The 12,500-nt window shown below is 55.5% G+C and overlaps 3 non-coding genes across 3 annotated transcripts; 2 read left to right on the top strand and 1 right to left on the bottom strand.

Annotated features, from left to right (window-relative positions):
- Positions 1-2,570: 2,570 nt before the first annotated feature.
- LOC140214665 (U2 spliceosomal RNA) lies at positions 2,571-2,762 on the bottom strand. Its single transcript, XR_011891600.1, has one exon. It is a non-coding gene; the product is annotated as a U2 spliceosomal RNA (small nuclear RNA).
- A 5,651-nt stretch (positions 2,763-8,413) lies between these two features.
- On the top strand, positions 8,414-10,228 carry LOC140214658 (small subunit ribosomal RNA). The gene has a single exon (XR_011891594.1). It is a non-coding gene; the product is annotated as a small subunit ribosomal RNA (ribosomal RNA).
- Positions 10,229-11,802: 1,574 nt separating this feature from the next.
- LOC140214662 (5.8S ribosomal RNA) lies at positions 11,803-11,955 on the top strand. The gene has a single exon (XR_011891597.1). It is a non-coding gene; the product is annotated as a 5.8S ribosomal RNA (ribosomal RNA).
- Positions 11,956-12,500: the final 545 nt, after the last annotated feature.

Raw genomic sequence — 12,500 nt, 5'->3', positions numbered from 1 at the left:
AAGGATGTGATTGATTGCCATTCAAATCTGAAGACCGCGTGGAGAAAGTGTTCCGGTTTACATTCGGCAAATCAAAATGAACGGCTAAAATTAATCCATCGTCTGGTTTCATGCGCGAGATCACGTAAAAGGCAGCCATTCTTCTTAGCATGGTTTCTCTCTTTTGCTCTCTCATTCGCGCACGGAAATTTCTTCGTACGGGAATTTTATGAAGCGAAGGCGGCTGCAGACCATTTTCTTTGTTTAGTTCATGTTCGTAGGCGCAAATTACAAACCTAACACTTGGAGCAACATTTCCACTACTCTAGAGGGGCATAAACTGTAGACAGTGCACGCTTTCTCATTTATCCAATCGCTCGCAAACACATTGCATTGCTAGTCTACAGTGGCAATACAAAGTGACGTTTCACCATGCACGTCGAAGTTCATTACCAGTACCGCGCCAGCATCGACCGGCCGGCGAAGCGACGAGCTCAGCAGCGCATGCGCAAGGCCCGACACCACCCCAACCGAGCTTCCCTGCTTATCGGAGAGAGCAAGTGCGCGTGAACACGGGCGCGTCTGAGTATCTGGATTTAAAAAAAAAAAGAAAAAGAAAGCGTTTCCGAGATATTGACAAAGACAAGTGGTCGCGGTCGCTCTGAATCTTATCGTATTATAGAAAACGTGGGATGGCGGCGCTTCCTCGAGGGTCAGAAAGTACAATCGTCGAACTAGGTGGCAAGTGGAGTACATCCTTTTTCTTGGAACGGTTTGCAATTGACTGCTTGAATGTGCCGACCACGCGTCGCGGGTCGCGTATAGAGCCAACCGTTGGCAAGCACGCGTCTAGCGTAGCAGCAGAACCGATCGCGGTTGCGATAACCCATCGTTGGCAGCGAAAAAGAAAAACACCCACACGCAGTTTGTAGCAATAACCGTACAAATCAATGTGGTTTTAAATATAGCTTCACTGGTCACCCAAGAAGGGCACCGAAACTTTCTCATGACGCACACCGCTGTAGTCCACAAAGAACAAAGCGCACAAAATAGATATGATACAGCCGCACCGCATTATTTCGTGTTTTCACCATTTCATTACTTTCGTGTGCATGCGCGCTAGGGCCACGCAGGCCAGGAGTAAAAGGCACGAAAAAAAAAAAAAAAATGGTACGCAATCCTAAGCTTTGACTTGACTGCTGTGGCACTCGCATTTGTATTCTTTACCTTAGGCGAACGCAATGCGCAAACTGAACTGGAATTTCCAATAATGGAAATTCCTGTTTGGCTCATATTTGCGTTTTTCGCCCGAGCAAGCGCTTCACTGCACTACGCTTTGCCCCTTCAACGTGGCTACACTGCCCGGCAGGCGTGTTCTGCGTAGGGCCGAACCTGCAGGCAAAAAGCATGGGCGCCGCCATCTTGTTGAGAGCGGCGCCAGGGACACAATCGCGCCTAGCTCATTGAGTTTTCCCCCAAAACTGAAAAAAATTTGACTTCATTAAACGAGAAAGATGCCACGAGTGTCCCAACAAAAAGCTTTGAGGATTACCGAAGGGTAACTGAGGGCGACGCAACGGGCTCTGGAAAGAAGGATGATGGGTGTGGCGTCACGGGGGGATCGGAATAGAGCAGATTGGGGTGTGCGAGAACAAACGCTCGTTAATGACACCAAAGTTTAAACCAGGAAAAACAAATGGGCATGCGCAGGGCATGCAATCTGGGGGGAAGATAACCGGTGGCCATTAAGGGTTACAGACTGAATTCCGAGAGGAGGGAAGCGTAGCAGGGGGTGGCAGAAAGGTAGGAGGGCAGATTAGATTAGGGACTACATGGCGACAATCGGCACCTGACCGGGGTACTTGGAGGATCATGGGAGATGCCTTTGCCCTGCAGTGGGCGTAGCCAGGATGATGATGATGATGATGTTCATGATGAAAAGGTAGCAACAGGTCTTCGTAACATACAGGTTAGAAAGATGAGGCACCTTTTAACCCTTGAATATATTTCGCCACATTCGGGCATACGACAAGTTTGTTTTCGAGGCGCTCGGTCCCACTGCTGCGAAAATGTGTACACAAAGGCTGCACAGTAGTTGCCAGAAATCGGGCACTCTATTTTTCTTTCATAGGGAATCTTTCTTCCACTTGGGCAGCGGATTTCGGCGGCAGGGCGAGCTTGCGTGGGCGCGGTGGTTTACGGATCCAAGCGATAGTGAACTCCAAAATCCAGTGTTGGCTTTGAGTGGGATTCATATTGATTGCGAACCCCACGGCTAATCCTACCCCCCATCCCCCCAAGTGGCTCTTTACAGGAGACAATCATTCAGAGACATCGGACAAATAGGAATTCTGGTTCTTTCTTTTGCTTTCATTAATTTTTCTCGAAGCCCATAACTAGAAATTTGCTGGAGCGGCTGTCCCATTTGCGACGCAACAAGTGCGACGCTACACACAGATGGAGTGGCAGTTTAATTACTCTCGTGGTCCGCGAACCGGCATCGTTGCGTGTAGTATAGGAATGGTGCGTGTCAAGTCAGTGCTCGCGTTGAGCTTGTGCTCTTCATTTTGATTGAATGAAGTCTCACCTAAGTGAGCGGGGCCGATCCCGGAGGTAGTGCAATACCGGGCCGACCTGCGGCGGAGGTGAAGCAGGCTTCAAGCACTCCGCCAACTTCCAAAAATAGGTTTAATATCGTGGGTCCATATAGAACCCGTATCAGATATTAAGCTGATAAGAACAGAGTTTTTTATTTATGCTAGTTACAAATACATCAAAAATATGTTACAAAACCAAGGAAAAAACGGATAAAAGGTGTATAATCTAAAAACGCAAACAAATGACTAAAAAAACTAGTTAGTGGTGTTAGTGATAAAAGGCTAAAACTGTAAAGGTGTAAAATACATGGCAAAACGCTTCTCTAAAACATAAAAGATCATTAAGAGGTGCCTACATGGGCTTTAAAAATCTTCGTAGATGGGCTTCGTAAATCTTCGTACATGGGCTTTAAAAATCTACACTTTGATCTTAGCCAAAAGGCCGAGAAGCGATGTCCTTCACTTCACTTCATTGTACTACTGCCTTGTGGGCGCCCTGCCGACATGGGTAACCTCAGCAACAGCGTGGGCAATATTATAAAATTCAGCCTGTGTACAGACTCAACGCTCCCTATCTCACGGATGAATTCGCAACGCCTCAGTCTTTCGCTGTTAACGAAACGCTGTCGCGTAGAAACGAGACCCGAGTGCAAGCTTGCTTGTAACGCGAAACCAACCAAGGCAACCTCGTAGAAAACGGAACAGGCGAGCGGAAAAAAAACGCGCCAGGGGAATGCTTACTTCCGTCTGAATGCGACCGCTCAAGGTGACCTTCCTTGAGGGCTTCGTTTCAAGCCCGTGTGCAATTGTAATATACTACGCGCATTTCCTTCATTTCTTTTTATTTACCGCAAGGCCCACTGAAAATTTTGATACGGCACAGGCCGGGACGGATCGCAACGTGTCGAATCGACCGGTAGAATTAGGTAGCATGCCCCATGTACGAAGACGAGCAACATAGAAGTGAATGACAAAATAAATATAGAAAACGCTGCACACTCCTTCCAACCGGAAACATAGAGGGGAGAAAGATCGCCATCTGAAACACAGGCATTGTAAAAAAAAGAAAAAAAAAAGTGCTACCTCATCATCTTTACCATTACCGTGTGTGTGTATGTATATATGCATGTGTGTGTGTGTGTGTTTGTGTATTTATATATATATATATATATATATATATATATATATACGCACACATGCTAGCATAGCTTAAACGCAGCTGGAAAGCTCAGCCTTGCACAAGAACCACCCCCTGTCGCAAACCCCTTTGAAACATTCAAATGCCAAACACGAGTAGAGCGAGGTCGTTCGAACCTGGCGCCAAAACGCATTGGCGCCATCTGTGTACGGAACTAGGAAAACCTGCGGACTTTGCAATACAGAAAGAAAGGTAGATGGCGCGAGCTAACGCTCCATTGCATACTAAGAACGAGAGTTAGTGAATAATGGCAGAAACGTCTTGGGAAGAGAAAAAAAAAAAAAACACGCAAAAGTTGTTGGCTTGTGCAAGCACTCTATGTTACAGCGATTAAAGAGCATAGCATCTTCTACAACAGCAGCTACAAAAAGAAGAAGAACGTGAGAGAGGGAGAGAGACAGGCGTGTTTCTTTGGAATGCAGAGCATGCAGCACATACTATAAAGTGCCAAAGAGACGGGGAAAGCAGATGGCGCGAAGGTGTATGTCCTCAAAGCTTGAAAGCAATTTCTAAATTACATGTACCGAAGTCCACCTACTCTCATCAGGTTGCTCCCGCCTCCAGTTGCGTTTAAAGTGAAATTACAGTCGCCTCAAAGGCAGACAGAGAGAGAGTGAAAATAGGTACACTTGCTTCGCGCAGCTGCAGCCGTTCAAATTTTACAGCAAGAGCACTCCCGAAGCAACAAAGTCCGCTGCCGCCTGGGCGCAATGCGCTCGCTTCAGTAAATTGCCGTGCTGGCCTCGGCAACCAAGAGGTGTAGTGCGGCAGACTGCTGCATTGTAGCACACCGCAAACCGTGCAGACGTAAGCGATCGCCTCGACATCGCTGCGAGCGCTCGAAGAGACAAAGTCCGAAACCACGTGTGCCGGGGCGGTGCGAGCGCGACGCCTTTGACGCAACTTTTGCGTACAAGCCGCCGCACCGCCACGACGGAATCGCTGGCATCCCGCACGCAGCTGCATTGTGTCACGCCGGCAATCGTTGAAACACCACGCAGTCGTCGGCGTCGGCCCCGACATGGTTGCGAGCGCTGGAAGAGACAAAGTCCGAAACCGCGTGTGCCGGGGCGGCGCGAGCGCGACGCCTTTGACGCAACTTTTGCGTACAAGCCGCCGCACGGACACGACGGAGCCGGTGTCACCCTGCAGAGGGCTGCACTATAGCACGCCGGGAACCGGCAAAGAACCGCGCAGACGTCGTCGTTGGCCGCGGCGTTGCCGCGAGCACGCGAAGAGACAAAGTCCGAAAGGACGTCAGCCGGGGCGTCGAGCACGCCGCCCGCACTGTTCGCACGCGTGCTCGGAAATGGCGAAGGGGCCGCGCTAGCGTGCCTTGAATCGGTGAGCGGCGGTACCGCGGCGATCGCCAGAGCTCGAATCCGCCCTGCAAAAGCCAAATATTGGCGCTCGGCTCGGCGCAGTACGCCGCCGCGTCGCACGAGTACGGCCCCATGGAGGTCTGGGCACTTATCGCTGCTACTGTAAGGGGCCGTACGGCCCCGGCCGACATTGTACCGTAGTGCGATTTTCGGCTTGCGCGTGCTCGTGGCGTAGTCCGCGCACCGTTCCGACGTCGACAATCGTGCCCACGACTACGCGAGCGCTGGAAGAGACAAAGTCCGAAACCGCGTGTGCCGGGGCGGCGCGAGCGCGACGCCTTTGACGCAACTTTTGCGTACAAGCCGCCGCACGGACACGACGGAGCCGGTGTCGCCCTGCAGAGGGCTGCACTATAGCACGCCGGGAACCGGCAAAGAACCGCGCAGACGTCGTCGTTGGCCGCGGCGTTGCCGCGAGCACGCGAAGAGACAAAGTCCGAAACGACGTCAGCCGGGGCGTCGAGCACGCCGCCCGCACTGTTCGCACGCGTGCTCGGAAATGGCGAAGGGGCCGCGCTAGCGTGCCTTGAATCGGTGAGCGGCGGTACCGCGGCGATAGCCAGAGCTCGAATCCGCCCTGCAAAAGCCAAATATTGGCGCTCGGCTCGGCGCAGTACGCCGCCGCGTCGCACGAGTACGGCCCCATGGAGGTCTGGGCACTTATCGCTGCTACTGTAAGGGGCCGTACGGCCCCGGCCGACATTGTACCGTAGTGCGATTTTCGTCTTGCGCGTGCTCGTGGCGGTGTCCGCGCACCGTTCCGACGTCGACAATCGTGCCCACGACTACGCGAGCGCTGGAAGAGACAAAGTCCGAAACCGCGTGTGCCGGGGCGGCGCGAGCGCGACGCCTTTGACGCAACTTTTGCGTACAAGCCGCCGCACGGACACGACGGAATCGCTGGCATCCCGCACGCAGCTGCATTGTGTCACGCCGGCAATCGTTGAAACACCACGCAGTCGTCGGCGTCGGCCCCGACATGGTTGCGAGCGCTGGAAGAGACAAAGTCCGAAACCGCGTGTGCCGGGGCGGCGCGAGCGCGACGCCTTTGACGCAACTTTTGCGTACAAGCCGCCGCACGGACACGACGGAGCCGGTGTCGCCCTGCAGAGGGCTGCACTATAGCACGCCGGGAACCGGCAAAGAACCGCGCAGACGTCGTCGTTGGCCGCGGCGTTGCCGCGAGCACGCGAAGAGACAAAGTCCGAAACGACGTCAGCCGGGGCGTCGAGCACGCCGCCCGCACTGTTCGCACGCGTGCTCGGAAATGGCGAAGGGGCCGCGCTAGCGTGCCTTGAATCGGTGAGCGGCGGTACCGCGGCGATCGCCAGAGCTCGAATCCGCCCTGCAAAAGCCAAATATTGGCGCTCGGCTCGGCGCAGTACGCCGCCGCGTCGCACGAGTACGGCCCCATGGAGGTCTGGGCACTTATCGCTGCTACTGTAAGGGGCCGTACGGCCCCGGCCGACATTGTACCGTAGTGCGATTTTCGTCTTGCGCGTGCTCGTGGCGGTGTCCGCGCACCGTTGCGACGTCGACAATCGTGCCCACGACTACGCGAGCGCTGGAAGAGACAAAGTCCGAAACCGCGTGTGCCGGGGCGGCGCGAGCGCGACGCCTTTGACGCAACTTTTGCGTACAAGCCGCCGCACGGCCACGACGGAGCCGGTGTCACCCTGCAGAGGGCTGCACTGTAGCACGCCGGGAACCGGCAAAGAACCGCGCAGACGTCGTCGTTGGCCGCGGCGTTGCCGCGAGCACGCGAAGAGACAAAGTCCGAAACGACGTCAGCCGGGGCGTCGAGCACGCCGCCCGCACTGTTCGCACGCGTGCTCGGAAATGGCGAAGGGGCCGCGCTAGCGTGCCTTGAATCGGTGAGCGGCGGTACCGCGGCGATCGCCAGAGCTCGAATCCGCCCTGCAAAAGCCAAATATTGGCGCTCGGCTCGGCGCAGTACGCCGCCGCGTCGCACGAGTACGGCCCCATGGAGGTCTGGGCACTTATCGCTGCTACTGTAAGGGGCCGTACGGCCCCGGCCGACATTGTACCGTAGTGCGATTTTCGTCTTGCGCGTGCTCGTGGCGGTGTCCGCGCACCGTTGCGACGTCGACAATCGTGCCCACGACTACGCGAGCGCTGGAAGAGACAAAGTCCGAAACCGCGTGTGCCGGGGCGGCGCGAGCGCGACGCCTTTGACGCAACTTTTGCGTACAAGCCGCCGCACGGCCACGACGGAGCCGGTGTCACCCTGCAGAGGGCTGCACTGTAGCACGCCGGGAACCGGCAAAGAACCGCGCAGACGTCGTCGTTGGCCGCGGCGTTGCCGCGAGCACGCGAAGAGACAAAGTCCGAAACGACGTCAGCCGGGGCGTCGAGCACGCCGCCCGCACTGTTCGCACTCGTGCTCGGAAATGGCGAAGGGGCCGTGCTAGCGTGCCTCGAATCGATCGGCCGGGGGCCCCGTAGGGCGACAGACAGGCAATTGTGCAGGAAACCGTACTGGCCATTGGCGAGAAATTGCCGTTCGCGCATTCGGTGGACGCGCTGCGCTTTCACGACTTCGGCATTGTGCTGCCGACGTAAGCTTTCAATCTTGCTCGCGGCGTTACGAGGCGGCACGATTTTCGCCAAACGCTCGTCGAAAGTGGCACGAGTACGGCCCCATGGAGGTCTGGGTACTTATCGCTGCTATTATATGGGGGTCCCAGAGAGCAGTCGCCCCCAAAGCGACCTGGGTGTTTGATATGCGGCGGGCTTCGTGCCCGTCAAGCGTGTCCCCGGTATCGCTCCCGTGGATCCCACAGCTGACGTCTGCAGCCTCATCCGCTTGATGCGTTAGGGGCTGGTTGTCGGACGACGCTTTTTCCACGATATCGAAGTGTGTTCCGCATCGTCCTCGGACGAATCAAATACGAAAGCGCCGAAGGCGCGGGCGTGACCCGTCGCCTAGCGGCTTTGCCGTCTCGGCTACGTTGCAAGTGTCGGTCGGTCCACCAGTGCTGCGGGCTCGAGAGAAACCGCAAGCCGCGATCGAGTCGACACAACCGGTCTATCGAGAATGTTGCGTGCTTCTTGCCGCGTGGCGATACCCGGCCCTGCGGGGAGGGCGCCGTTGCGAGCTCGAACGCCGTCGTCTCGGACTGTGCAAAGTGCTACCCTTTGCGAGAACGAAGCGTGTTGGGGCGCCTGAAGGTGGCCTCGGCATCGCAAAAACGGCGTCCGGCCTGCTTGAAAGGCTGGACGCGCAGTTGAACGATTACCTGGTTGATCCTGCCAGTAATCATATGCTTGTCTCAAAGATTAAGCCATGCATGTCTAAGTACATGCCGAAATAAGGCGAAACCGCGAATGGCTCATTAAATCAGTTATGGTTCCTTAGATCGTTTCTTCCTACTTGGATAACTGTGGCAATTCTAGAGCTAATACATGCAGTGAGCCTGAAGCCCTTTGGGCGACGGGTGCTTTTATTAGACCAAGATCGATCGGGTTTCGGCCCGTATTGTGTGGTGACTCTGGATAACTTTGTGCTGATCGCATGGCCACGAGCCGGCGACGTTTCTTTCAAGTGTCTGCCTTATCAACTTTCGATGGTAGGTTACTTGCTTACCATGGTTGTTACGGGTAACGGAGAATCAGGGTTCGATTCCGGAGAGGGAGCCTGAGAAACGGCTACCACATCCAAGGAAGGCAGCAGGCGCGCAAATTACCCACTCCCGGCACGGGGAGGTAGTGACGAAAAATAACAATACGGGACTCTTTTGAGGCCCCGTAATTGAAATGAGTACACTCTAAATCCTTTAACGAGGATCAATTGGAGGGCAAGTCTGGTGCCAGCAGCCGCGGTAATTCCAGCTCCAATAGCGTATACTAAAGCTGCTGCGGTTAAAAAGCTCGTAGTTGGATCTCAGTTCCAGACGAGTAGTGCATCTACCCGATGCGACGGCTCGGACTGAACATCATGCCGGTCCTTTCTTGGTGCACTTCATTGTGTGCCTCGAGAAGGCCGGTGCTTTTACTTTGAAAAAATTAGAGTGCTCAACGCAGGCGAGTCGCCTGAATAAACTTGCATGGAATAATAGAACAAGACCTCGTTTCTGTTCTGTTGGTTTTTGGAATACGAGGTAATGATTAAGAGGGACAGACGGGGGCATTCGTATTGCGGCGCTAGAGGTGAAATTCTTGGACCGTCGCAAGACGAACTACTGCGAAAGCATTTGCCAAGAATGTTTTCTTTGATCAAGAACGAAAGTCAGAGGTTCGAAGGCGATCAGATACCGCCCTAGTTCTGACCATAAACGATGCCAACCAGCGATCCGCCTGAGTTACTCAAATGACTCGGCGGGCAGCTTCCGGGAAACCAAAGTGTTTGGGTTCCGGGGGAAGTATGGTTGCAAAGCTGAAACTTAAAGGAATTGACGGAAGGGCACCACCAGGAGTGGAGCCTGCGGCTTAATTTGACTCAACACGGGAAAACTTACCCGGCCCGGACACTGGGAGGATTGACAGATTGAGAGCTCTTTCTTGATTCGGTGGATGGTGGTGCATGGCCGTTCTTAGTTGGTGGAGCGATTTGTCTGGTTAATTCCGATAACGAACGAGACTCTAGCCTATTAAATAGGTGCGGGGTTCCCAGCACCTTACAACCTTCTTAGAGGGACAAGCGGCTCCTAGCCGCACGAAACAGAGCAATAACAGGTCTGTGATGCCCTTAGATGTCCGGGGCCGCACGCGCGCTACACTGAAGGAAGCAGCGTGTCTTTATCCCTGTCTGAAAAGACTGGGTAACCCGTGGAACTTCTTTCGTGATTGGGATAGGGGCTTGCAATTGTTCCCCTTGAACGAGGAATTCCCAGTAAGCGCGAGTCATAAGCTCGCGTTGATTACGTCCCTGCCCTTTGTACACACCGCCCGTCGCTACTACCGATTGAATGATTTAGTGAGGTCTTCGGACCGATGTCCGGCGCGGCCTTTCGGTTGCGCCGGTCTGTTGGAAAGATGACCAAACTTGATCATTTAGAGGAAGTAAAAGTCGTAACAAGGTTTCCGTAGGTGAACCTGCGGAAGGATCATTACCGGATTGTGAAGGGTGGCGAGCGCCATTGTTTCTACCCCGTGTGGGTGAAGCAGCTCGCTGCGCCCGACGCTTTCCGCCGCTGGCCCCGCTTGGACGCGGGGACGGCTATACCCGAACATGCCGGGGACTGCCTGAATTTTGAGGGGCGCCCCGTGCCAAATTTGTTGCGCCCAGTGGACGCCGGCTGCAACCTTGGACGGTTGGCTTGGCCGCGCCCGCGGGTAGAAACGGCGTAACGCACACTGGGTGGGCTTTCTGTCCGCTTTGGCGCTCTTGCGCGGAATGGGAGTAAGACGACCCGACCTGCTGCTTTGCCCAGTACGAGGGGAACGGCGAAGCGTGCGGTCGGTCAAGGAACTGACGGTCGAGAGCTAATGCCGCTGCCGCTTAGTACACACACGGAACCGTGGTGCGAGCGCTCTCCCGTCCTCCGCGGCAAACGCTGCCGAGTCTGAAAAGTCTGGCGGCTGCCGGTCGCTTCCTGCGGCGAGTATGGAGTAACGACCCGACTTTGTTGCCGCCCAAGTACTAAAGGAACGGTGTGGCGCTCGGTCGGTCATGGAACTGTCGGTATGAGGGTGCGGCTGCCAAGTACGGAAGGAACCGTGGCCTAAAGTGCTCTCCCGTCCTCCGCGGCAAATGCCACCGAGTCCGAAAGGGCCGGAGGCTGCCGGTCGGCTCCTGCTCGTGACGCGCGAGGTGTCGAGATCGCGGTTTAATGCGACGACGTCTGCAGGCTATTCGCCCGCCGCCGAGGGAAAGGCGGCGTTGCTGCGAAGTACCGAAGGAAACGCGGCTTTGCTACGTCGGAAGCGTTCTGCGGTTAGCGGACTTGTGCGCTTTGGGAAGGCGCCGCACGTCGAAAGAGGAAGTACGGACAGACGAGGGACTGTAGTCCCGGATTCGAACGCACTTGCGGCCAGGCCCTTGCTGGCTTCGTCTTCCGCCTCAAGTAGACTTGTTGTGGCGCCGGCGCAGGGAGCCGTCCCTGGCACTGGCCGAGTGGTTTTGGAGAGCTGCGCGAGTACGCGCGCCGGGCTCTTGTCTTTCGTCTCAAGTAGGCTGTTGGATCAACAGCGGTTATGCTGCGGCGATCTGCCGATGCGAAAGTGTGTGTGTGTTTGAGGCCCTTCTATGAACCTACTGCTGACTGAAGCGAAGCACGTCGATGGGGGTGAAGCCCTGCCCGTGGCCGTGTAGCCGTTAAAGACTCCACAGCGGCTTAGCCCTAATCATGGCTCTGTCGCTCTTTGCAATTTTTAGTGGAGCGATGTGAACGTGCACACGAGACACACGGGTCCGGTGGTTGGATGGCAGGTAAAACCGGCTTCGAGTGCGCGCAAACGGCATAAGCTACCTCGAGGGCAAGCGAGGAAGGCGTGGGCGCAAAACACACGCGCGAGTAGCAGGAGTGGAGTGCCATTAGGCTTTCAGCTGCTGAGACGCGGCCGCCGAAAGAGCGAGACTGGAGGAGCGCACGCCGAAAGGCGCTCTTCGAAACCACACACAGGGAGACGCCACGTGCCTAAAACCCTGGTTGTACTGTACTGAATTGAACAAACTATTTTTCACGACTCTAAGCGGTGGATCACTCGGTTCTCGGGTCGATGAAGAACGCAGCCAGCTGCGAGACTTGGTGTGAATTGCAGGACACACTGAGCACTGATTCTTTGAACGCACATTGCGGCCTTGGGTCTTCCCTTGGCTTCGTCTGTCTGAGGGTCGGATCACATATCAAGAGAGACTTCGGCGCACAGGGAACGTGCGTCCGTCGACTCGTTTTGACCGCGTCGGCATCATGGACAGTACGTTGAGCGCTAAAGCCACGCGCCAGCGGCCTCACGAGAGGGAGACGGTGGCAAACCGTTGTGCCAATTCTTCGAAAAGACGGAAACGAGGCATTACTACTGCAGCGTGACGAGTGCGCGCCTCTAGCAAGACCGCCGCAGGATGGAGTCGGATACCTGCAGGGAAAGAGCGGTCCAAGCACGAGGCGCGAACGTCTGTTGCCATGTAGCGCGCACGTTTGCGAGAGAGTCGGAAGCGCACGCTTGCGTGCACGGAAAACGTGGGAATGAAACGCCGGCCGATTCCCGCGCCGTGCGCAAAGCCAGCGCGATCGCAATTTGCGCTGTTTGCCTTCGAAGTACGTCGAGCTCCAGAGCTGGTCGCTCGTTCACGTCACCGCAGTTGTGTGGGCGCCCTTCCGGGCTTCGTCGCAGGAATGGGAATCGGCAGATTCTTGCGAGGAGCGGGGAGGAGAAGGGTGG

The sequence above is a fragment of the Dermacentor andersoni genome, unplaced genomic scaffold (genome assembly GCF_023375885.2).
Source record: "Dermacentor andersoni unplaced genomic scaffold, qqDerAnde1_hic_scaffold ctg00000538.1, whole genome shotgun sequence".
Lineage (NCBI taxonomy): Eukaryota > Metazoa > Arthropoda > Arachnida > Ixodida > Ixodidae > Dermacentor > Dermacentor andersoni.
Note: the sequence above shows the minus strand (reverse complement) of the source record. Positions and strands in the feature narration are given on the sequence as shown.